Raw genomic sequence first — 25078 nt, 5'->3', positions numbered from 1 at the left:
AGTCCACTCTATGTCCTCTCAGTCCACTCTCTGTGCTCTCAATCCACTCGCTGTCCTCTCAGTCCACTCTCAGTCGTCTAAATCCACTCGATGTGCTCTCAGTCCACTCTATGTGTTCTCAGTCTACTATCTCTCCTCTCAGTCCACTTTATGTGCTCTCAGTCCACTCTCTGTTCTCTCAGTCCACTCTATGTGCTCTCAGTCCATTCTCTGTTATCTGAGTCCACTCTATGTGCTCTCAGTCCACTCAATGTAGTCTCAGGCCACTCCATGTACTCTTAGTCCATTCTATATCCTTTCAGTCCACTCTCTGTCCTCTCAGTCCGCTCTCTGTCGTCTAAGTCCATTCTATGTGCTCCATGTCCACTCTATGTCCTCTCAGTCTACTCTCTGTCCTCTCTGTCCACTCTGTGTGCTCTACGTCCACTCTATGTCCTCTCAGTCCACTCTCTGTCCTCTCAGTCTACTCTCTGTCCTCTGAGTCCACTCTATGTCCTCTCAGTCCACTCTATGTGCTCTAAGTCCACTCTATGTCCTCTCAGTCCTCTCTATATTCTCTCAGTCCACTCTCTGTTCTCTCAGTCCACTCTATGTGCTTTAAGTCTACTCTTTGTGCTCTCAGTCCACTGTATGTCCTCTCAGTCGACTCTATGTGCTCTAAGTCCACTCTATGTTCTATCAGTCTGTCCTCTCTTTCCACTCTGTGTCCTCTAAGCTCACTCTATTTCCTCTCAGTCCACTCTATGTCCTCTAAGTCCACTCTATGTGCTTTAAGTCTACTCTGTGTGCCTCAGTCCACTCTACGTCCTCTCAGTCCACTCTATGTGCTTTAAGTCCACTCTATGTGCTGTCAGCTACTCTCTCTCCTCTCAGTCCACTCTATGTTCTCTTAGTCCACTCTACGTCCTCTGAGTCCACTCTATGTCCTCTCAGTCCACTCAATGTGCTCTAAGTCCACTCTATGTACTCTAAGTCCACTCTTTGTGCTCTCAGTCCACTCTATGTGCTCTAAGTCCGCTCCATTCCTCTCAGTTCACTCTATGTCCTCTCAGTCATTTGTATGTGCTCTCAGTCCACTCTGTGTCCTCTCAGTCGACTCTCTCTCATCTCTGTTCTATCTGGTTCTCTCAGTCCACTCGCAGTCCAACCAGACCACTCTCTGTTCTCCCAGTTCACTCTCTGTACTGATATTCCACTGTCTGAATTCTTAGTCCACTCTATGTCCTCTTAGTCCACTCTATGTGCTCTAAGTCCACTCTATGTCCTCTCAGTCCACTCTATGTGCTCTCAGTCCACTCTCTGCTCTCTCAGTCCACTCTATGTGCTCTCAGTCCATTCTGTCATCTGAATCCACTCTATGTTCTCTCAGTCCACTCAATGTAGTCTCAGGCCACTCCATATACTCTTAGACCATTCTATATCCTTTCAGTCCACTCTCTGTCCTCTCAGTCCTCTCTATGTCCTCTTAGTCCACTCTATGTCCTCTTAGTCCACTCTATTTCCACTCAGTCCACTCTATATCCTCTTAGTCCACTCTATGTCCTCTCAGTCCACTCTATGTGCTCTAAATCCACTCTATATGCTTTCAATCCACTCTATGTCCTCTCAGTCCACTCTATGTACTCTTAGTCCATTCTAATGTCCTCTCAGTCCACTCTCTGTTCTCTCAGTCCTCTCTATGTCCTCTTAGTCCACTCTATGTGCTCTCCGTCTACTCTCTGTCCTCTCAGTCCACTCTCAGTCAACTCTCTGTCCTCTAAGCCCACTCTATGTCCTCTCAGTCCACTCTCTGTCCTCTCAGTCCGCTCTCTGTCGTCTAAGTCCACTCTATGTGCTCCAAGTCCTCTCTATGTCTTCTCAGCCTACTCCCTGTCCTCTCTGTCCACTCTGTGTGCTCTACGTCCACTCTATGTCCTCGCAGTGCACTCTATGTCCTCTCGGTCCACTCTATTTGTTTTAAGTCTATTCTATGTGCTTTCAGTCCACTCTATGTCCTCTCAGTCCACTCTATGTCCTCTAAGTCCACTCTATGTTCTCTCAGCTACTCTCTGTCCTCTCAGTCCACTCTATGTGCTCTCAGCCCACTCTCTCTTCTCTCAGTCCTATCTGGTTCTTCTCTTTCCGCTCACAGTCCCACCAGTTCACTCTCTGAATTCTCACTCTACTCTATGTCCTCTCAGTCTACTCTGTCTTCTCCGTCCACTCTGTTTCTCTCATCTTAGTCCAATCTGGTTCCTCTCAGTCCTCTGAGTCCATTTTCTGCCCACTGAGTCCCCTCTCTGAGCTGTGAGTCCTCTCTCTGTCCTCTCAGTCCACTCTATGTGCACTCAGTCCACTCTCTGTCCTCTCAGTCCCATCTGCTTCCTCTCAGTCCACTCACAGTCAAACCAGTATACTCTCTGTACTCATATTCCCCTTTCTGAATTCTTAGTCCACTTTATGTCCTCTCAGTCTACGCTCTGTTCTTTCAGTCCTTTCTCTGTCCTCTCAGTCCACTCTATGTGCTCTCAGTGTATTTCCTTTCCTGTCATTGGGGATTATATGATCTGGTTTTGCAACAATTTGCATATCTGTCATACTCATACATATTTTTTGGAATTGCGTTTATTCGGGGTTCGAACCCGGGTAATAATTTGTTTGTTTTACAGTTCTTTGCCGTACGGGTATCTTGAGCTGAAAGCATAGTGTCATTGCGACTCTGGTGTTCTGTCTGTAAACTACGTCCACGATTTAATACAGTTACAACTTATTACCTTTTCAAATACATGATGGCAGCTTTTCTCTCATCGCTAAGGAGTGTAGTGTTGGCTCCCATGCATACATGCTTAATTTGATTTACGTAGTAGCCTTGCGCGCGTCCGCAATGACAGTTCGCCTTGGCAACAGTTTATTGGATTCACTACCGTCTGTATCTTTAAACTGCCTGCTCTATGCATAAGTTTTGTATAAAGTTGCGTGCAGAAGTATTTCTACAATCTGCCGTCAGAGTACACTAGTGAACACCGCATCAGTACTAATAGCACATGTCTTGCAAGTGGTTGTGAATGCATTATTTTAGTGTTATTTTCGGTTTTTGAAAATGGTAAATTGTTGTGTGCCATTATGTAAATAGAATCAACGAAGTTCTCAGTCTAAAGGTATACGATATCATGAGATACCATCGGCTAAGGAACTTCGAGAAAAGTGGCTTTCGGCAATTTCTAGACAAGGCGCGTATAAGGGTAGTAGTTGGATTCCCGCCGACCATTCTCGTGTTTGTAGTCTCCACTTTCGCACAGAAGACTATAGAGAAAATTGTGCAAGGAAAATTTTAAAACCTGGTGTCATACCAAGCAAATTTCCAAATTACCCGTGTTACCTACAACCAAGAGAGAAGAAATCGCGAAAGGAACCTGCTGTCCCCAGAGCAAAGAACGAAATTCGCATCGACATAGACTACGGTATGTAGGCCTATTTAATATTTTTTAAAAAATGTTCATTTTATGTAAAATCCTTAATACAAAAGTATGAATTTCTTAATTTAAGTACGCTCTTTGATTATTTCAGAAACTATCTCTCACGACACAAGAATCGATATCCAAGATGAAGTTACAAACACTAAATGTGACGTAGCCATTCAAGTAGACATTATTGATACAAGAAATAGTGCAAGTCTGTATCAAACGAAAGAAATTAATAAGCTTCGTTCCAAAATTCTGAGGCTACAAAAGAAAATTATGGAATTGGAAAATGATGTTCAAAACGAAAAAAAAAAAAAACAGTCAGATAGTCACACTGAAATTAATAAGGTCATGGCTCTGAAAGATGCTGCGGGCAAAAAGGATATCAAAGCCGTATATCTAATGGACCAATTAAATAATTTTGGACGAAAAAAACCGGAATGGTCAGAGTTGAGCATTCGCTATTGTATAGCATGGAGATCAATATCCCCAAAGGGTTATGAACATGCCCGAAATTCCAAATTATTGTCAGCTCCTTCGCGCTCCACTTTAGACAGGTATATAGGAAATAGTGATTGCGATGCTGGAATTTCACCACTGATTAAATGCAGACTTAGGGCTGAATGTGAAAGTCTCCAGCCAATGGAAAAGATAGTATCTATAATAGCCGATGAAATGGCAATCAAAGAAAGGTTGCTATATGATAGAGCGAGTGATAAGTTTTTCGGAGTTGTCAATGCTGAGGGGGTTTATGATGAATGTATTGGCCTTAATCCTACTTTAGCAAACAAATTACTCTGTTTTATCGTGACTGGACTCTCAACCAAGTACAGCATCCCAGCAGCTTATTTTCTTGTGAGGAGTTTACAGGGCCCTGATCTTTTTCTATTGACTGAAAAAGTAATCAGAGCTGTAGAAGACTGTGGCTTTCATGTCTTAAGATTAGTGACAGATAACCATAGAACCAACCATTCTATGTTTAAACATTTTGGTAATGGTGAACTCCGAACTTGTGTTCCACATCCCTGCCATCCGCAGAGACAACTTTTTCTAAGTTTCGATTATTGTCACATCATAAAAAATGTGAGGTCGCAATTTCTGGATAGGGAAATGGCTGATGGCAAAGGGATAATAAGTTCAAAATACTTGAAGGAAATTTATCGTCTACAGAAAGATTTGACTGTTAAGCCTGTTCGATATTTGACAAGAAAACATATAGAACCGACCTCTTTCGAGAAGATGAATGTTCTTTCTGCCATTCAGATTTTCTCCCCTGCGGTGACCGCCAGAATAGAGTTCATGAAGGACAATTACACTCGATTTTTCACTAATTTGAATTTTGCAGACGCCACTTCAACAATAAATTTCATGAAATGCGTGTATAAATTTTTTACAGTGCATGATGTAAGTGATAAAACTCAACATCTACGGCAAAAAAATCCTGATTCTATGCATTTCTATGCAGCAAATGAAGAAAGACTACAATGGTTGAAAGAAGATTTCTGTCACTATATAGAGAAAATTCGGTTGAATCTAAACGAGCCAGTCTGCAAGGACTAACAAAGGAAACGGCTGAAGCTCTTTTGTTTACGGCTAATTCCACGGTTCAATGTGTAGTCCACCTTCTTGACAATGGTTTTTTTATGTCCTCACCAGAAGATTCTCTAGCGATCCTGTGGAAGCTTTATTTAGTGCTGTCAGAATGGGTGGTGGAAGCAATGACATGACTGACGCACGTACGGCAGCATTCGCAATCAAGAGAATTGTCAAATCTGCGCTCATGACACCTTCGAAATCTGCAAATGTCGCGGACAATATATATGATTATTGTGGGACAGCCATCAACTCAGAAGGCAACAGTTCTGTCAATGGGGACGTAAATCATTGTTCCGACCAAGTTCTTCCTGATCATGTATTGTGTATCCTGGACAAACTTCGACTTCCTGATTGTAGGATAGATATCAATTTACAAACAGTTTCACAAGCTCTGGTATGTGGATATTTAGTGCACGTGATAGAAGAAAGAGTGAATTGCGACATGTGCATCAGCAATATTTCCATGCCTAAGGTATCGACACCATTAATGGACATAATTCGTCACCAGGATAGAGGAGGACTTAAGTATCCTAAACCGTACTTTGTAGGTTTAATCAAACACCTGCAGGAATTTGTTGAAGCTGCTGAGCCTTATTGTAAAAAGTCCAGCTGCTTAGTGCAAACTATTTCTACTTTCGTCACTTTGCCATTAACGCAGTGCACATTGCTGATGTGTGGGGAGCAAAATCACCAACAGATAATCAGTGAGTTACTGGTAAAGAAATTTGTTAGACCTTTGCTAACTAACATAGGAAACAGAAGAACGCAAAAAGTGTCCCGTTCCGTTTGCCATTCAAAACCTTCGTCCAGAAAGATTCTGAAGTTATAAACTGGGGTTCTTGGTCTTCAGGAATCTTTATTATATTTACCAGGTAAGATTTTACATCTACATAAAGTTTATATACTTCAATATGATCTAATTAGGGGCTAAAACACATAATACTTATGTGGAACGTATAGATATTCATAGTTGACTTGCGGTGTTCGGTGCTGCCATCTATGATGTGACTGGCTACGCGGAAAGGTTAGCATAGAGCAGGCAGTTTAAAGATACAGACGGTAGTGATTGGATTATACCAGTTGAACATTAATTTCATTTAGTAGGTTTCATTATTCTAAACTGTCTCAAAAATTTCTCGTCATCCCACTCTTCAAAATTATTTGGAAGCAGCCTAATTCGTTTTGCTGTTCTGATATAACGAAGCATCTGCTCCAGAACTTATCATCAGAATCAGTATCAAAATTAAATTGATCCTTCAAATCACCAGCTGTACCAACGAGCACAGAATGCATAGAGTAGATATAAACAGCTTGGAGGTGAAGCCGCTTTTGTGGACAGTCGCCATTATGATGCTACCAAAACATTGCGCTCCCGGTTAGCACATGGGCAGTTGATTGTGATGTTGCATCGTTGTTTTAATTAATAAATTAACTAATTTCAATATGCCTACATGTTCTGCGTATGGCTGCACAAACAGGTTTCCAAAAAAAATTCCTGGAATAACTTTTCACGGGTAAATATGCATGTGTGAAATGTACTTATTACCGGTAGGCTAGATACGGTAATGAATGATTTAGCCTAAGTTAGTCGGTTAGATTCGTATTGTTCACGTATTTGTTTGATTAAGAGAAAGGATTAGTGTATTGATATTATTGTAATTAATTCTCATAATCACTAAATCAGACATGCTTTGCAGACTTAGCATTTACGAGCGAAGCTAACCTAACAACCCATGTTGGAAGTTTGTGTCGAGTGCTATAGAAAACTGGTGTACCGAGGTTTCTCTTAAACCGAATGCACGTATTCGTTTGATGAAGAAAAAGAAATAGTGTATTAATATTATTGTAATTAATTTTTATAATCACGAAATCAGACTTATGCTTTACAGACTTAGTAGCTTCATTAACTCGGTCGTGAACCGACTTGACCCACTTGGTAATAAAACTTCACTTTTGTTCGCCGTTATAATCTAATTATATACTATAAACGAAGAGCCTATCAAATATTATATGGTTAAGAGCATTCCACTTTTTCTCTAAACAAAATCGGGACATCTATACGAAATACTGGCAAAAGGAAGAGAATGATAATTTGCGTTAAGAAGCAAGTTTCTTTATTAAATCGAAGCAAATGGATCAACCTATAAAAATAATTATTATAGGGTAGCATTTTTATTGGACTAGTAGCAAAATAAGGTCAAACTGTTATTTTCCTTTTTTATCATTATTGTTTGTTTAACCTTCCAGATTATCTATTAAATACCATACTGCAATTTGAAGAGCTGCCAATTTAAATAACCTGTATATATGTGATTTATCGATGACAGTTTCGTAATTTTTGCTAAAAATACGTGCATAGCGATTCTGTATTACGAAACAAACAAGAAAGTGTGAGTCCTACAAGAAATTAGGGACATATGGAATTCTTATTATCATAAGATCTTCTATAACGTAATAGCTATTTTGCAATGTTTTGGTAGCAACAAGATGGCGTCAGGTCCATCAAACCGGCTTCACTCCGTCCAATGGTATTAATATGCTAGTGTCTACTCTATTGTATTCTGTGCTCGTTGAGCTGTACGCAAAGAGTTTGTAATACTTAGGGCCTGTACTACGATCGCCTGTTAAAGCTCCAGATTCGTATACTCCAGTTTAGCAATCTGGAAGTTAAATATTTTGTTCTGTACTACCAGCAGATTTTAACTGCAGGATTGTTATACGGAAGATATAGTAACATTTTTATTACGTTGGCAATGAAGTTACTGAAAATGTAGTGAAATTTATTGCGTTGGTATACCTTTCCCCGCGTATTTCATGTTTATGTTCCGTGTTTATATGATACTATTTATTTTGAGGTTTTATTGTAAGCATTATTGTTATTATTTATTATAATACTGAAGCTCCAGCCAAAAAATAACAGAGTGAAGAACAGAAAATTACACATACTGTATGAAGAAACTTTACATGGAAGCAAAAGGTAAGATTTTAAAGGTTATGTTTCTTTTCGAATAGTAATAATTCCTACCATATGATAGTATTTTGGTTTTAATTAGTAGGCCCAAACAGGACGGGTGCGGGTTCCAGCAAAAGTGCGTTTTTCTCCATAATCATTGTTTTATTCATGTGTAACTGCACAAGAAGTGTAGGTGGCAATTATTTTTGTATTGCAATTAATATTAAGTGTGCTTTCAGTTTGTTGTATAGCCTACATTATTAGTGAATAGGGCCTATTTCGGTAATTTTTTAGAAATAGTGTACTTCACGGCTTCAAATCATGGGTCGAAGGCACAATAACTCGTTTAAAAGAGAAAAGTTCACTGGTACTGATAATAATGAATGATGTCTTTGGCCTGGGATTTCTAACCAACATTAGTACAGCAAGGTACACTGTTCCTAGCAAATTACCAATATTTCAGTATGTTAGGCCTACGTATTTTACTGTTAATAAATGGGCGGATATTTTGTATTAGGCCCATAATACCATTCGATCACAGATAGGGCCTAACATTATTTTTTAAAAGAACAGCATGAGGTGGAGAGACGTTTCCACTAAAATGCAATAGGCCTAAGTTATCTCTTTGTAATGCACATTCAACACCTCATAAAATAACACAGAAACAGCAGATATTAAGTTTTTTCCAAAGTTTCTATGTACAGTATAGTCATATGTTTGATATTGTACTGACAATCGTCCATTAAAAGCTTTTGCTTATTTAGGTATAGAAACTTAGATAAGGGAAAAAGAGAAATACAGTATATTTTCTAATGTTGTAGGTTCCATATGGAATTAACCTAGTTTTACTTCCTTTTTAGTAATATAAAATGAAGCATGGGAAGAATATAGTAACATCAGCACAAATACAAGGACCTGAAAACAGCTGAGAAGCAAATTTGAATTCTTGGAAAAGAACACAAATAAAATTGCTGCTGCAGAGAGACAATGCAGGCTACAAACAATTGGAGCCCCTCCAACTGAAGCAAAACCAAATCCAAACTTAGCCAAGGGTAAGTGATTTAATTCTCCTATCAATTGAGTGATTTCTCAGTGATTTTGATTCACATTCAATGCATAAGTTCACTTATATGTTAAATTATACAATTATTAAATAATAAGCAGAGGAAATTGTATAACACAAGTTTGAATTCTTTTTATTTAATTATTTATCCATTCACTCATTTATTTATTTACTTACTCTTGTTACAGCCGAAGTAGTAACTAAACCAAGTTCCACTGATACCAGTGCAGCTAATAACACGAATGAGGTTAGTGTGTAAGGAATTAAGAGTCAGAAGAAGAGATGATGAGCTTTAGAGATAAAAAAAAATATTAGATTCTTGAAAATTGTTATACAAATTTAATTTAATGTCGGTATTACATTATAATACTATTATTTCTTTTTTATTTACAGTACCATTCAGGTTCACAGTGCAATTCTTTAGTTTTTGAAGTGAAACTGGACATCCCAACAATATCTCCAGGTAATTTGATTTATACTACAAAACGTTCTTTCACATTCTACGTATGATGCTTACTTTTCCAATCTGAAATAGCTGTAACATGTAAACACATTTTCAGCCAACATGTTGAAAATAAAACTAACACACATACTATATGAAATCTGCAGCAAGCAGTAGATAAATAAGATACAAAAATTAAAAAAAAAAAATGTTAAAATATAAATTGTACATAATGATGAAATGGTCACAAGAAATGGATGTCATAAAAAGTAAACATCATTGTATTATAATATTATGTGGGATTTGAGTGGGAATTTGAAATTTATAAATGTAGGCCTAAAATAGAAAGTACACTAAACTGAAGAATTTATTTTGAGATTTCTCTGTAATGGGTTTGTAATCAGATTAGGCCACATTATGTTAAGTTGTATTTCAATTCTACTGTGAGGATTCTCACTTTGAAACTTGTGAATGATTTCTTGTGTACAGAAAAACTGAAAAATATCTCTTCATAAGATAAAACAGAAACTGACTACACTCTATTTACAATAGAACTATTTGCTTGGTTTTTTCTCTCTCTTTTTTATTGCAGCTTTACTTTCTTATTGTTAAAAATGAGTTTGGATTAATAGCACGTTAGAAAATACAATACTGTTACAGCTGCTGACTTTGAAGTGTCCACACCTTTATGATAAAACATCATCTTTCTCCAGAATTAAATATCTTAAGAATTAATTCCACTCTTAAAATATTACAGAGTTAGCTGGTGCAGCAGATGAAGGTCTTCCACTGTACGGGTGTCTACACAGTGTAATGAAAGTAAGTTTTAAGTGAAATTACTGGTTTATTCAGTGTAGGTAGTGTAGGCTAAACCCAGAAAGGTCTGAATATAAGCATATATCCCTCTCTTAAATATTTCAGCTGATAATGGAATAATAATAGCTGATCGAGTTACACCCCAAGTATGCTTAAAAAAAAAAAAAAAAAAAAAAAAAAAAAAAAAAAAAAAAAAAAAAAAAGCAAGCCTCTGAGGAATGCACTAGCCACATCGAAAAATCCTTCTCCATCTGTGAACTGTAAGTCTAATGTTGACTTAATTATACTTGAGATGTTAGAAATGCATGAACTTCAATACTATTGCAGTGATTTCTTTAAAAAATACATTAGTTGAAAGTTGGGTGCTAACATTATAACAAAGAATGATTTGAAATAAAAGTAAGTCATGTCCTCATGTTTGGAAAGAGATGGGGTTTGGAATATCAAAAGTAACATTTGGAGTTTTTACATTACTTTTTCCTCCTCTTTAATGGGTGGTCCATCTACAAGGACATCTTCAATTAGTGGCAGAAAGTAAATGCTACAAAAATCACCCATTCTTTATGTTTTAACAAAAAATATGTTTAATTTTGTTGACCAGATTTGTTTGACCTGGATGACTGGGAGATTACTTCTTCTCATCCTTCTAATGGAGTGATAATCTCTTGCAGCTGTTCTTGATCCATATGGTCTCTGCTTTATCTGCTAGTCTTCAGGATTAGGTTCGAGTCAAGTGATAATTATAAGCTAATCTAAGGTTTCTGGTTGGGTTCGGGTCTGGTTCAGATCAGGCCGAGATGGGCCGGGCCTAAGAATTATGGCCCGTGCAGATCTCTAACAAATGGGGCTTATAGCTGAAGTTGGCTCTGCCACAGTTTTCCAAGTTTTGTGTATTTGCATATGTATTTGTGTTGTGTTTAATTACAGTTACTATGTACTCTTATGTATTAGCCTGCATATTATTAATTTGTAAATATGACATGTACCATAGCATATATAATGAGACAGTGGATGTAATAAATGATTATGCTTATTGTATCTCCTGAAAAATGTCGTGTTTTGTTTACACAAAATAAATAAATAACTTTTAAACTTAATTGCAGCTATAGTCCATCTCTCTTGTTTTAAGTACACATTCACAGAGTACCTGAATATAATTGAAGCGTCAGCTGGAACAACTTTGTAAGTTACAAAATTTTCATTTGGTGTGTTTCCGTGTAATAATGTTGTATGTCATGTTACTTTGCTATACTCCTTGGCTTGCTACTGTCCATCAATGCAGTACGTGAAATTTGTCCACTCAAAAGTTTGCTACCCTCATAAGAACAAAGTTGTACGCATACACATTTTTGCAGCTCCTGTAAATTTTACCAAATGTAACTTATAATGTTGTTCCAGCCGACGCTTCAATTAATGTGCCTCTTGAAAAATGTTGTTTTACCATATTTTGCTTATGTAAAATAAATTTGAATTGCAGATACAGTGCATTAGCCTGTTAAGAGATCACTGTGAGGGATCCAAGCAATAAAATATATTTAAAAAGTAACGATATGAATATGTTTGCATACATGAATCACTAGGCCTAGCGTGAATGAAACAGCTCCCTTGCAAAACATAAATGCCAATTCCAAAACTTTCAGGAAATGAAGAAAAACTGTCACGTCTAAAATTCAATAAACTGTTACAGTTTGTTAAATAATAATATATAGCAAGCATATCTTAAGTCTGATTAGTGAAATATGTTAGGCCTACTCCTACTGGCGAGCGATATATGCAAGGAAGGAGAAGGGAACTTGCCACCCTACCACATTATCTCCTGACAGTTGTCTCATGAGTGATGCCTTATTGGTATTCCATCTATCTTTGGAGAGTTGATTAAACAACTAGCAGACACAAAATGAAACAGTTCTAGGAAAACTTTAATCAAGACCTATAATATGTACACAAAACCTGAATTAAAATACTATTCAGAAGTACTCGTAATAGCATCAAAAAGAGAGACAGAATCCCTCGGAAAAAAAAAAACAAGCCTTGCACTTAACTACTGGAGCAAATAAAACTACTCCCAATGAAGCATTAAAAGTCATCACTTCAATTAAACCAAGCAGTAAGTGCAGCACTAGCTCGATTGACAACAATTCCTGCTGTAACTTCGTGGACCCCACAAAAATCTCCTACTGTTGTCAATGTTCTCCCAGTGGCATAGAATCTCAATACCAGTAGTAATTGGTCCATTGGAGGTAAGGCATTATTTCTGGAAAAATGAACAAACAATTAGATTTGGTTACACCTTTACCGGTAAATCTTTACAATAGCGTTACCAAAAGAAAGCAAGGACTCCCTACAGGATAGCCTGGAAGAGAGAGGTTTGGATGTAGTTTTGACATTTTTTTTTTTTAGACAATTGTAAATATATGCAAATCAAACTAACCTAACCTGTCACTAAACTCGATCTTACGAAAACTTGTCTTTTCCCTTTAATTAGTAAGGAAACACAGTTAATGAAATGAATGTGCTGCCCTTTCCTGCCACCTACCCCTTCTATCTCGATAGAGCGATCCCGCCTACCCGAACCTCTCCATCGGACTCCACTTTCACAGCAACTTTCCACCTTTATTTGGGAAATTGGTATCGGCACTCAATTTTTCTTTCGTTTACGGTACATATTCCTTGACTAGAAGCCAAATATGTGAATACATTTGTATCTTAAAGTGGTAACGCAATTGTGAAGAAATGATAGTTTAACATATAAAGGATTTTGATATATTATATACGGTTATTATTTTTTATATAAAAGTATTTTGAAACTTATTGTAGGTTGCCCTATATTATTATATCAATCACCTTAATACCTTGTAAGGGCAACAGAACACCTGCATGAAGCAACATTCTAACCTCACTTCTACTGTACGCCTATTACAGGTTACTGTACTTCAAAATAATTATTATAGTGCTATTATATACAAAATATTAATGTAATACCTACCGAAATAGTGTAGCTTATTATTAACTGTGTACTTACGATCTGTGTCTTGTTTCAGTTGATCATTGATTTCATGTAGTAGGTTTCATTACTCGAAACTGTCTAAAAAAATTCTCGTCATCCCACTCTTCAAAATTATTTGGACGCAGCCTAATTCGTTTTGCTGTTCTGATAAACGAAGCATCTGCTCCAGAACTTATCATCAGAATCAGTATCAAAATTAAATTGATCCTTCAAATCACCAGTTGTACGACGTGCAGCCATCTTGATTTCAACACTGAGTTCCAACCTCCGGATAACGCCTATCTGCCACTCTGGCTTCCGGATTGCTAATCTGGAAGTTTAGCCTCCAGATTGCACATAACCAAAAGTCGTAGTACGCAATTACAACCCAACTTCCGGATAAATATGCCATCTGCCGGATAAGTTTAAACTAGAACTTTATCCGAGAGTCGTAGTACAGGTCCTTACTTATATATTACAAACTCTTTGGCTGTACGACGTGCAGCCATCTTGATTTCAACACAGAGTTCCAACCAAAGAGTTTGTTATATATTACAAACTCTTTGGTTCCAACCTCCGGATCGTTGCTTACGAGATTTCTCGTAAGCAACGCTCCGAATAAGGCCTATCTGCCACTCTGGCTGCCGGATTGCTAATCTGGAAGTTTAGCCTCCAGATTGCACATAACCAAAAGTCGTAGTACGCAATTACAACCCAGCTTCCGGATAAATATGCCATCTGCCGGATAAGTTTAAACTAGAACTTTATCCGAGAGTCGTAGTACAGGCCCAGGGCCTGTACTACGATCGCCTGTTAAAGCTCCAGATTCGTATACTCCAGTTTAGCAATCTGGAAGTTAAATATTTTGTTCTGTACTACCAGCAGATTTTAACTGCAGGATTGTTATACGGAAGATATAGTAACATTTTTATTACGTTGGCAATGAAGTTACTGAAAATGTAGTGAAATTTATTGCGTTGGTATACCTTTCCCCGCGTATTTCATGTTTATGTTCCGTGTTTATATGATACTATTTATTTTGAGGTTTTATTGTAAGCATTATTGTTATTATTTATTATAATACTGAAGCTCCAGCCAAAAAATAACAGAGTGAAGAACAGAAAATTACACATACTGTATGAAGAAACTTTACATGGAAGCAAAAGGTAAGATTTTAAAGGTTATGTTTCTTTTCGAATAGTAATAATTCCTACCATATGATAGTATTTTGGTTTTAATTAGTAGGCCCAAACAGGACGGGTGCGGGTTCCAGCAAAAGTGCGTTTTTCTCCATAATCATTGTTTTATTCATGTGTAACTGCACAAGAAGTGTAGGTGGCAATTATTTTTGTATTGCAATTAATATTAAGTGTGCTTTCAGTTTGTTGTATAGCCTACATTATTAGTGAATAGGGCCTATTTCGGTAATTTTTTAGAAATAGTGTACTTCACGGCTTCAAATCATGGGTCGAAGGCACAATAACTCGTTTAAAAGAGAAAAGTTCACTGGTACTGATAATAATGAATGATGTCTTTGGCCTGGGATTTCTAACCAACATTAGTACAGCAAGGTACACTGTTCCTAGCAAATTACCAATATTTCAGTATGTTAGGCCTACGTATTTTACTGTTAATAAATGGGCGGATATTTTGTATTAGGCCCATAATACCATTCGATCACAGATAGGGCCTAACATTATTTTTTAAAAGAACAGCATGAGGTGGAGAGACGTTTCCACTAAAATGCAATAGGCCTAAGTTATCTCTTTGTAATGCACATTCAACACCTCATAAAATAACACAGAAACAGCAGATATTAAGTTTTTTCCAAAGTTTCTATGTACAGTATAGTCATATGTTTGATATTGTACTGACAATCGTCCATTAAAAGCTTTTGCTTATTTAGGTATAGAAACTTAGATAAGGGAAAAAGAGAAATACAGTATATTTTCTAATGTTGTAGGTTCCATATGGAATTAACCTAGTTTTACTTCCTTTTTAGTAATATAAAATGAAGCATGGGAAGAATATAGTAACATCAGCACAAATACAAGGACCTGAAAACAGCTGAGAAGCAAATTTGAATTCTTGGAAAAGAACACAAATAAAATTGCTGCTGCAGAGAGACAATGCAGGCTACAAACAATTGGAGCCCCTCCAACTGAAGCAAAACCAAATCCAAACTTAGCCAAGGGTAAGTGATTTAATTCTCCTATCAATTGAGTGATTTCTCAGTGATTTTGATTCACATTCAATGCATAAGTTCACTTATATGTTAAATTATACAATTATTAAATAATAAGCAGAGGAAATTGTATAACACAAGTTTGAATTCTTTTTATTTAATTATTTATCCATTCACTCATTTATTTATTTACTTACTCTTGTTACAGCCGAAGTAGTAACTAAACCAAGTTCCACTGATACCAGTGCAGCTAATAACACGAATGAGGTTAGTGTGTAAGGAATTAAGAGTCAGAAGAAGAGATGATGAGCTTTAGAGATAAAAAAAAATATTAGATTCTTGAAAATTGTTATACAAATTTAATTTAATGTCGGTATTACATTATAATACTATTATTTCTTTTTTATTTACAGTACCATTCAGGTTCACAGTGCAATTCTTTAGTTTTTGAAGTGAAACTGGACATCCCAACAATATCTCCAGGTAATTTGATTTATACTACAAAACGTTCTTTCACATTCTACGTATGATGCTTACTTTTCCAATCTGAAATAGCTGTAACATGTAAACACATTTTCAGCCAACATGTTGAAAATAAAACTAACACACATACTATATGAAATCTGCAGCAAGCAGTAGATAAATAAGATACAAAAATTAAAAAAAAAAAATGTTAAAATATAAATTGTACATAATGATGAAATGGTCACAAGAAATGGATGTCATAAAAAGTAAACATCATTGTATTATAATATTATGTGGGATTTGAGTGGGAATTTGAAATTTATAAATGTAGGCCTAAAATAGAAAGTACACTAAACTGAAGAATTTATTTTGAGATTTCTCTGTAATGGGTTTGTAATCAGATTAGGCCACATTATGTTAAGTTGTATTTCAATTCTACTGTGAGGATTCTCACTTTGAAACTTGTGAATGATTTCTTGTGTACAGAAAAACTGAAAAATATCTCTTCATAAGATAAAACAGAAACTGACTACACTCTATTTACAATAGAACTATTTGCTTGGTTTTTTCTCTCTCTTTTTTATTGCAGCTTTACTTTCTTATTGTTAAAAATGAGTTTGGATTAATAGCACGTTAGAAAATACAATACTGTTACAGCTGCTGACTTTGAAGTGTCCACACCTTTATGATAAAACATCATCTTTCTCCAGAATTAAATATCTTAAGAATTAATTCCACTCTTAAAATATTACAGAGTTAGCTGGTGCAGCAGATGAAGGTCTTCCACTGTACGGGTGTCTACACAGTGTAATGAAAGTAAGTTTTAAGTGAAATTACTGGTTTATTCAGTGTAGGTAGTGTAGGCTAAACCCAGAAAGGTCTGAATATAAGCATATATCCCTCTCTTAAATATTTCAGCTGATAATGGAATAATAATAGCTGATCGAGTTACACCCCAAGTATGCTTAAAAAAAAAAAAAAAAAAAAAAAAAAAAAAAAAAAAAAAAAAAAAAGCAAGCCTCTGAGGAATGCACTAGCCACATCGAAAAATCCTTCTCCATCTGTGAACTGTAAGTCTAATGTTGACTTAATTATACTTGAGATGTTAGAAATGCATGAACTTCAATACTATTGCAGTGATTTCTTTAAAAAATACATTAGTTGAAAGTTGGGTGCTAACATTATAACAAAGAATGATTTGAAATAAAAGTAAGTCATGTCCTCATGTTTGGAAAGAGATGGGGTTTGGAATATCAAAAGTAACATTTGGAGTTTTTACATTACTTTTTCCTCCTCTTTAATGGGTGGTCCATCTACAAGGACATCTTCAATTAGTGGCAGAAAGTAAATGCTACAAAAATCACCCATTCTTTATGTTTTAACAAAAAATATGTTTAATTTTGTTGACCAGATTTGTTTGACCTGGATGACTGGGAGATTACTTCTTCTCATCCTTCTAATGGAGTGATAATCTCTTGCAGCTGTTCTTGATCCATATGGTCTCTGCTTTATCTGCTAGTCTTCAGGATTAGGTTCGAGTCAAGTGATAATTATAAGCTAATCTAAGGTTTCTGGTTGGGTTCGGGTCTGGTTCAGATCAGGCCGAGATGGGCCGGGCCTAAGAATTATGGCCCGTGCAGATCTCTAACAAATGGGGCTTATAGCTGAAGTTGGCTCTGCCACAGTTTTCCAAGTTTTGTGTATTTGCATATGTATTTGTGTTGTGTTTAATTACAGTTACTATGTACTCTTATGTATTAGCCTGCATATTATTAATTTGTAAATATGACATGTACCATAGCATATATAATGAGACAGTGGATGTAATAAATGATTATGCTTATTGTATCTCCTGAAAAATGTCGTGTTTTGTTTACACAAAATAAATAAATAACTTTTAAACTTAATTGCAGCTATAGTCCATCTCTCTTGTTTTAAGTACACATTCACAGAGTACCTGAATATAATTGAAGCGTCAGCTGGAACAACTTTGTAAGTTACAAAATTTTCATTTGGTGTGTTTCCGTGTAATAATGTTGTATGTCATGTTACTTTGCTATACTCCTTGGCTTGCTACTGTCCATCAATGCAGTACGTGAAATTTGTCCACTCAAAAGTTTGCTACCCTCATAAGAACAAAGTTGTACGCATACACATTTTTGCAGCTCCTGTAAATTTTACCAAATGTAACTTATAATGTTGTTCCAGCCGACGCTTCAATTAATGTGCCTCTTGAAAAATGTTGTTTTACCATATTTTGCTTATGTAAAATAAATTTGAATTGCAGATACAGTGCATTAGCCTGTTAAGAGATCACTGTGAGGGATCCAAGCAATAAAATATATTTAAAAAGTAACGATATGAATATGTTTGCATACATGAATCACTAGGCCTAGCGTGAATGAAACAGCTCCCTTGCAAAACATAAATGCCAATTCCAAAACTTTCAGGAAATGAAGAAAAACTGTCACGTCTAAAATTCAATAAACTGTTACAGTTTGTTAAATAATAATATATAGCAAGCATATCTTAAGTCTGATTAGTGAAATATGTTAGGCCTACTCCTACTGGCGAGCGATATATGCAAGGAAGGAGAAGGGAACTTGCCACCCTACCACATTATCTCCTGACAGTTGTCTCATGAGTGATGCCTTATTGGTATTCCATCTATCTTTGGAGAGTTGATTAAACAACTAGCAGACACAAAATGAAACAGTTCTAGGAAAACTTTAATCAAGACCTATAATATGTACACAAAACCTGAATTAAAATACTATTCAGAAGTACTCGTAATAGCATCAAAAAGAGAGACAGAATCCCTCGGAAAAAAAAAAACAAGCCTTGCACTTAACTACTGGAGCAAATAAAACTACTCCCAATGAAGCATTAAAAGTCATCACTTCAATTAAACCAAGCAGTAAGTGCAGCACTAGCTCGATTGACAACAATTCCTGCTGTAACTTCGTGGACCCCACAAAAATCTCCTACTGTTGTCAATGTTCTCCCAGTGGCATAGAATCTCAATACCAGTAGTAATTGGTCCATTGGAGGTAAGGCATTATTTCTGGAAAAATGAACAAACAATTAGATTTGGTTACACCTTTACCGGTAAATCTTTACAATAGCGTTACCAAAAGAAAGCAAGGACTCCCTACAGGATAGCCTGGAAGAGAGAGGTTTGGATGTAGTTTTGACATTTTTTTTTTTTAGACAATTGTAAATATATGCAAATCAAACTAACCTAACCTGTCACTAAACTCGATCTTACGAAAACTTGTCTTTTCCCTTTAATTAGTAAGGAAACACAGTTAATGAAATGAATGTGCTGCCCTTTCCTGCCACCTACCCCTTCTATCTCGATAGAGCGATCCCGCCTACCCGAACCTCTCCATCGGACTCCACTTTCACAGCAACTTTCCACCTTTATTTGGGAAATTGGTATCGGCACTCAATTTTTCTTTCGTTTACGGTACATATTCCTTGACTAGAAGCCAAATATGTGAATACATTTGTATCTTAAAGTGGTAACGCAATTGTGAAGAAATGATAGTTTAACATATAAAGGATTTTGATATATTATATACGGTTATTATTTTTTATATAAAAGTATTTTGAAACTTATTGTAGGTTGCCCTATATTATTATATCAATCACCTTAATACCTTGTAAGGGCAACAGAACACCTGCATGAAGCAACATTCTAACCTCACTTCTACTGTACGCCTATTACAGGTTACTGTACTTCAAAATAATTATTATAGTGCTATTATATACAAAATATTAATGTAATACCTACCGAAATAGTGTAGCTTATTATTAACTGTGTACTTACGATCTGTGTCTTGTTTCAGTTGATCATTGATTTCATGTAGTAGGTTTCATTACTCGAAACTGTCTAAAAAAATTCTCGTCATCCCACTCTTCAAAATTATTTGGACGCAGCCTAATTCGTTTTGCTGTTCTGATAAACGAAGCATCTGCTCCAGAACTTATCATCAGAATCAGTATCAAAATTAAATTGATCCTTCAAATCACCAGTTGTACGACGTGCAGCCATCTTGATTTCAACACTGAGTTCCAACCTCCGGATAACGCCTATCTGCCACTCTGGCTTCCGGATTGCTAATCTGGAAGTTTAGCCTCCAGATTGCACATAACCAAAAGTCGTAGTACGCAATTACAACCCAACTTCCGGATAAATATGCCATCTGCCGGATAAGTTTAAACTAGAACTTTATCCGAGAGTCGTAGTACAGGTCCTTACTTATATATTACAAACTCTTTGGCTGTACGACGTGCAGCCATCTTGATTTCAACACAGAGTTCCAACCAAAGAGTTTGTTATATATTACAAACTCTTTGGTTCCAACCTCCGGATCGTTGCTTACGAGATTTCTCGTAAGCAACGCTCCGAATAAGGCCTATCTGCCACTCTGGCTGCCGGATTGCTAATCTGGAAGTTTAGCCTCCAGATTGCACATAACCAAAAGTCGTAGTACGCAATTACAACCCAGCTTCCGGATAAATATGCCATCTGCCGGATAAGTTTAAACTAGAACTTTATCCGAGAGTCGTAGTACAGGCCCTTAGTCTTCTGTAACATAATATGGAGAAAAAATCGTCGTAGAAATTAAGGATTAACTAACCAGTGAAATATAACATTCCTTCCTTCTTTATCGTTACATCCATGTGCATTGCTGCAATAAAAAGCAGCACACGAAAGAACCATACTTATTCAGCTCTACCAAACAAATGGCCGCTCGTCGACTGTTCAATTTGGGAACAAGCCCCTACAGCCTCGGCTGCGCGAAACGAGGAAACCGGGGCAAATTGAACGCTGCGCTTGCAGCCATATTGTTGGAGAGCAGACAAATAATAGCAGTGCGTAAATCACGCAATTTAACGCTGTGATGATCTAAAATTGACATATTATGGCCATTTTCGACGTTTAACGTAAAATTAGGACGAAATAAACATATTCAAAGTTTCATTGATATGTGTTAGAGCATTAAAGAAAAGAAAATACGTATGCAGCAATTTATAGAAAACATACTGATACATCCATAAATAGGCCTACACAATACACATTATAGATTGTATAATTTTACGATAATCAGCAAATTGTTAGGTTTCAGAGAATCTAAAATTATATTAACATATTAACTCTTAGATCACAAGACATAAATATATGCACCTTGATTACACAAGTTCTTGTTATAATCAAATTCCTAAGTGAAATAAATATGCGATAATCAGTAGCCTATAGACTTGTTGTTAAGTTTTAGAGAATCAAAAATAAATTATATTACCGGTAGTTTTAGACCACAGGACATAGGTAATCTGGCAAAATATAATATGCGAAGGTAGCCAAATTACATTGAATTCATTCTTCAATTAATAAAGGGAATGCTATCAATTATAAAAAGTATCGGTACCTAATACATTGCAAACAATAGGTAACGTGAAGACCTAAAAACTAAACAATCACTTTATGCAAGATAAAAAAAAACCACATACTTTTTATGTGTGGATTTTTTACATATTGTATTTTTATTTTAAATAAATAAAATAGATATATTATCATTGCTTGCGGAGTGATGGTAAATATTTTTTTATGCACATATGCAATATCAATAAGATGCCATTCCTTGCTTTTGTTAATAAAATATATCCGGCAAAATGTAAAAGAGTTATTTATAGGTGAACTCTGAATCATAAATTCACAAAGGAGGCTTAGCTATTATAGCTATTTATTTATTTATTATCTGTATATTTATTTATCCATATATGGATCTTGAATGAAAGTTTATTATCTTGCAGATAAATTCATTTACATAATAAAAACAAAAAGTTATCTTTCCACTAATGTTTTAACATCTGATGTTTAAGTCTAAATAATTCACTCAGTGGGATTTCTCTACAGTCTGATATACCTGTAGTGAGAGGGGCGTATTTTGCGGGCTATCGGGGCTACCGGTGGTAGCCCAAGGAAATTAAAGAAGAACAAGTTTATAATATAACATAATGTAATAATTTTGTATTATTAGTTTTACCATAGTAATTAAAATTAAAGTAATTGTTAGATATATTTTGTGTAATAATAGGGTCAGCGGTAGCCCAAACCCTTTAACCAGTATACGCCGTCCTGTACTAACAATTAAATATTCTTTATTGTCGTAAACTACTGATTGATTTTAATGATATTGATATTGTAACAACAGAGATAATATTATATTTGATTTTTAATGATATTGATATTGTAACAACAGAGATAATATTATATCGTACCTTTTGCAAATAGCTTGGAAAATTAAACAGGGATGGTATTATCGCCGCGCTCTCATGGTTAACATTCGGCAGGTCTTTGAGCGGCCTCATGCGTTCGGCAGGTCTTTGAAATTTAATTGTATTATTGTTTTCAATTTCTTGTGTCGCCGCTCCAATCACTCGCCTCAATTTCAATAATGCAACCAATAAGCTGCTTCAATTATTATTAAATTACATTTACTTGTCTAATCCACACAGACTAAACCCGAGGTTGCAATGTCTTGTGCTGAGGACGAACATTAAGGTGTGTGATTAAAATTATTATTAAAGAGTTATTATTAAGAGTTAAGAAAGCCAACGTACTCGTATATGAAATAATAATAATAATAATAATAATAATAATAATAATAATAATAATAATAATAATAATAATAATAATAGCCATTGAACAATATAACAAACTAATGCTTATTCTTATCGAGAAAGTAGACGTGACAACGTGACGCTTAGAGTGAAACCTACAGAGCAACAATCGGTCGGCAAAATTATTTTTTTTAAAGCACACCGCACGTTATTGTATGATGCCGACATGTTAAACATGAGTCCGCGGCGATAATATATCATCTTTCAAAATTCTATTGCCATTACTTTCACACTATTCACTAAAAACGCCCGAGACAAAACAAAGGACAAATATGACAATCGTGTTTACCGCTCTATTTCTACCAGTAGCATGGCGGCGTAAACATGCGCAGACTGGTTTCAATTTTGGACAGCACACCAGCGCTCTGTGTGAGTCTAGTATACTATTATAACGTCTTTGTTTGGGAACATAACACTAGCGCCAGTGAGCGGTCTAGCGGTTATTTAGTAAGTCTATGCATGTATGCATGTAGTTGGGAAGATAATATTAAAATGGATTTGAGGGAGGTGGGCTATGATGGTAGAGACTGGTTTAATCTTGCTCAGCATAGGGACCAATGGCGGGCTTATGTGAGAGCGGCAATGAACCTCCGGGTTCCTGAAAAGCCAGTAAGTAAATAAGTAAGCAAGTAAGTAAGTAATAATAATTATTATTATTAATAAACCCCGACAAAGCTCTCTTCAAGGAACAGGGTATTTACTGTATAGGCTCCGTGCGTATAGCAATGTGCTGCTACATGCGGATACTACGGGAACTACTTGTAGGCTTGTCAGCAACAGCTGTGTGCTCTCTGTGTTAACAGCCGACTGCTGGAAGATTCGAATAGGAATAATTTTATACGCATTTATTCAATCTTTCATACAGTGTTGTCTTTAGATTACTATTTTGAAAATGTCAAAGTGGTCCATCAAAATTATGTGCTGTGTTTTTGGCTATAATAATAAATAATAATATAATACAGAGCAAACTGTGAAGTTTTATCGTTTTCCATCACGAACCAGTGGCGGCTCATTCACTGAGGCAAGTGAGGCCGGGCCTCAGTCACTTGGCTTAACTAAAATCAAATTTTGTGTTTTCATATAATGTATTAGTTATTTGAAAGAAAGCATATATCGCTGTAGAAGCATTTGAAAACTTTGATGTATATAGACCTGTTTTGCAGTAAAATTTGTTCCTGAGGCCGGGATCGCTCGTGCCGGGTCTGGCTTGTGATGTATATAGACCTATTTTGCAGTAAAATTTGTTCCTGAGGCCAGAATCGTTCGTGCCGGGTCTCGCTTAATGCATTTCATGTCCTTTCGCGGGCTTTGAGTTTGCGCTTAAAACGTTGTAGCTGAGGCACAATTCGTCTGGCCTGGTCAGATTTCACTCGTCCCATCCATGGGCCGGTCTCAAGGGTAGAGTGGGGTGGGAATAGCAGTGGTGACTTGTCTTCCTAACTAGGCCATAAATAACAAAATTCTAGCTCTTTGGCAGGCAGAGACCCATTCGATTCTCTCCCCTTATGTCTCAGTTTATGACATATAAGCGAGGGTGTAGTACAAAAGTGAATGTGGGCCAATGTTTTTATGTATTTCGGGAAAATATAAACAGAAACAAATTAGAGAAATAATGCTGGTGCAGTTAATTCATTGTTAGAGTGTCCTTTTTTGAGAAGAAATAATACTGAAAGAAAGGAAGTTTCAAATAAAGAGAGAGACTACCGAGGTACCTACGAGATCGCTGATAATTTTTCTCACACATAATCTTAAAACGTGAGTTTCTATTGGATCCTGGTATGGGCAACATAAATGGTTATGTGGTAATGTGGTGCAAAATAAACTTCTCTTGGCCTTGTTTGTTGCTGTCAAAGAAAAAAATAAAAAGAAAAGAAAGAAAGGGGAATTTCAACACATATGGGTTGCTTCATCACACTGAAACAATCACTGAAACATAATAGCTTATTTGGTGAGTGAAATTATTATTTTTCATTGATAATAATAAGAATAGACTAATAATAATAATAATAATACAGTAATAATTATATTAATAATAACAATAATAATTAATATCATAAACAAACATTTCCTATCGGAGGCAATTAAACTAGTTGTATCTGGCCTCAGCGAGGATTTCGATCACCGGCCGCTACTGTCACGAATCCACGAAATGGATTTGAAAAGACGGTGGATATTAGCAGTAAATCGGAAGGAGTAAATTTAAATTAAGTATTTGCGATTTAAGTATTTTAACTAATAGTAACTATTACATGAGCCGCCTAGATTCCAATCCCCCTAAACGCAATTTTTACACATTTTCATGTTTTTTATACTATTTGAATCTGTATAATGAATTCTAATACCGTTATAAATATTGAGGTTGAAAGCCCGCTCAATTGGGCTGAAATAGAGCGATGAAAATTGACTTTAGTTTCAAAATTACCTATAGAACGTAAACTTACA

General features: G+C 36.1%; 4 long non-coding RNA genes across 7 annotated transcripts; 2 read left to right on the top strand and 2 right to left on the bottom strand.

Annotated features, from left to right (window-relative positions):
- The first annotated feature begins 8832 nt into the window (after window positions 1-8832).
- LOC138699632 (uncharacterized) lies at window positions 8833-11045 on the top strand. Of its 2 annotated transcripts, XR_011332052.1 has the most exons (6): window positions 8833-9041; window positions 9241-9299; window positions 9446-9515; window positions 10252-10313; window positions 10416-10570; window positions 10912-11045. It is a non-coding gene; the product is annotated as an uncharacterized lncRNA (long non-coding RNA). The 2 variants fall into 2 exon arrangements; XR_011332051.1 differs by having other exon boundaries at window positions 8834-9041; window positions 10252-10570.
- Window positions 11046-12208: 1163 nt separating this feature from the next.
- Window positions 12209-13893, bottom strand: LOC138699624 (uncharacterized). 2 transcript variants are annotated; one of them, XR_011332050.1, is made up of 3 exons: window positions 13871-13893; window positions 13333-13582; window positions 12209-12564 (listed from the first exon to the last, which is right to left on the bottom strand). It is a non-coding gene; the product is annotated as an uncharacterized lncRNA (long non-coding RNA). The 2 variants fall into 2 exon arrangements; XR_011332049.1 differs by lacking the exon at window positions 13871-13893 and having other exon boundaries at window positions 13333-13746.
- Window positions 13894-15284: 1391 nt separating this feature from the next.
- On the top strand, window positions 15285-17491 carry LOC138699612 (uncharacterized). Its single transcript, XR_011332040.1, has 5 exons — window positions 15285-15490; window positions 15690-15748; window positions 15895-15964; window positions 16701-17016; window positions 17358-17491. It is a non-coding gene; the product is annotated as an uncharacterized lncRNA (long non-coding RNA).
- Window positions 17492-18654: 1163 nt separating this feature from the next.
- Window positions 18655-20339, bottom strand: LOC138699603 (uncharacterized). Of its 2 annotated transcripts, XR_011332039.1 has the most exons (3): window positions 20317-20339; window positions 19779-20028; window positions 18655-19010 (listed from the first exon to the last, which is right to left on the bottom strand). It is a non-coding gene; the product is annotated as an uncharacterized lncRNA (long non-coding RNA). The 2 variants fall into 2 exon arrangements; XR_011332038.1 differs by lacking the exon at window positions 20317-20339 and having other exon boundaries at window positions 19779-20192.
- Window positions 20340-25078: the final 4739 nt, after the last annotated feature.

This window comes from Periplaneta americana, chromosome 1 (genome assembly GCF_040183065.1).
Source record: "Periplaneta americana isolate PAMFEO1 chromosome 1, P.americana_PAMFEO1_priV1, whole genome shotgun sequence".
NCBI classification, from domain to species: domain Eukaryota; kingdom Metazoa; phylum Arthropoda; class Insecta; order Blattodea; family Blattidae; genus Periplaneta; species Periplaneta americana.
This window is presented reverse-complemented; position numbering and strand designations above follow the sequence as displayed.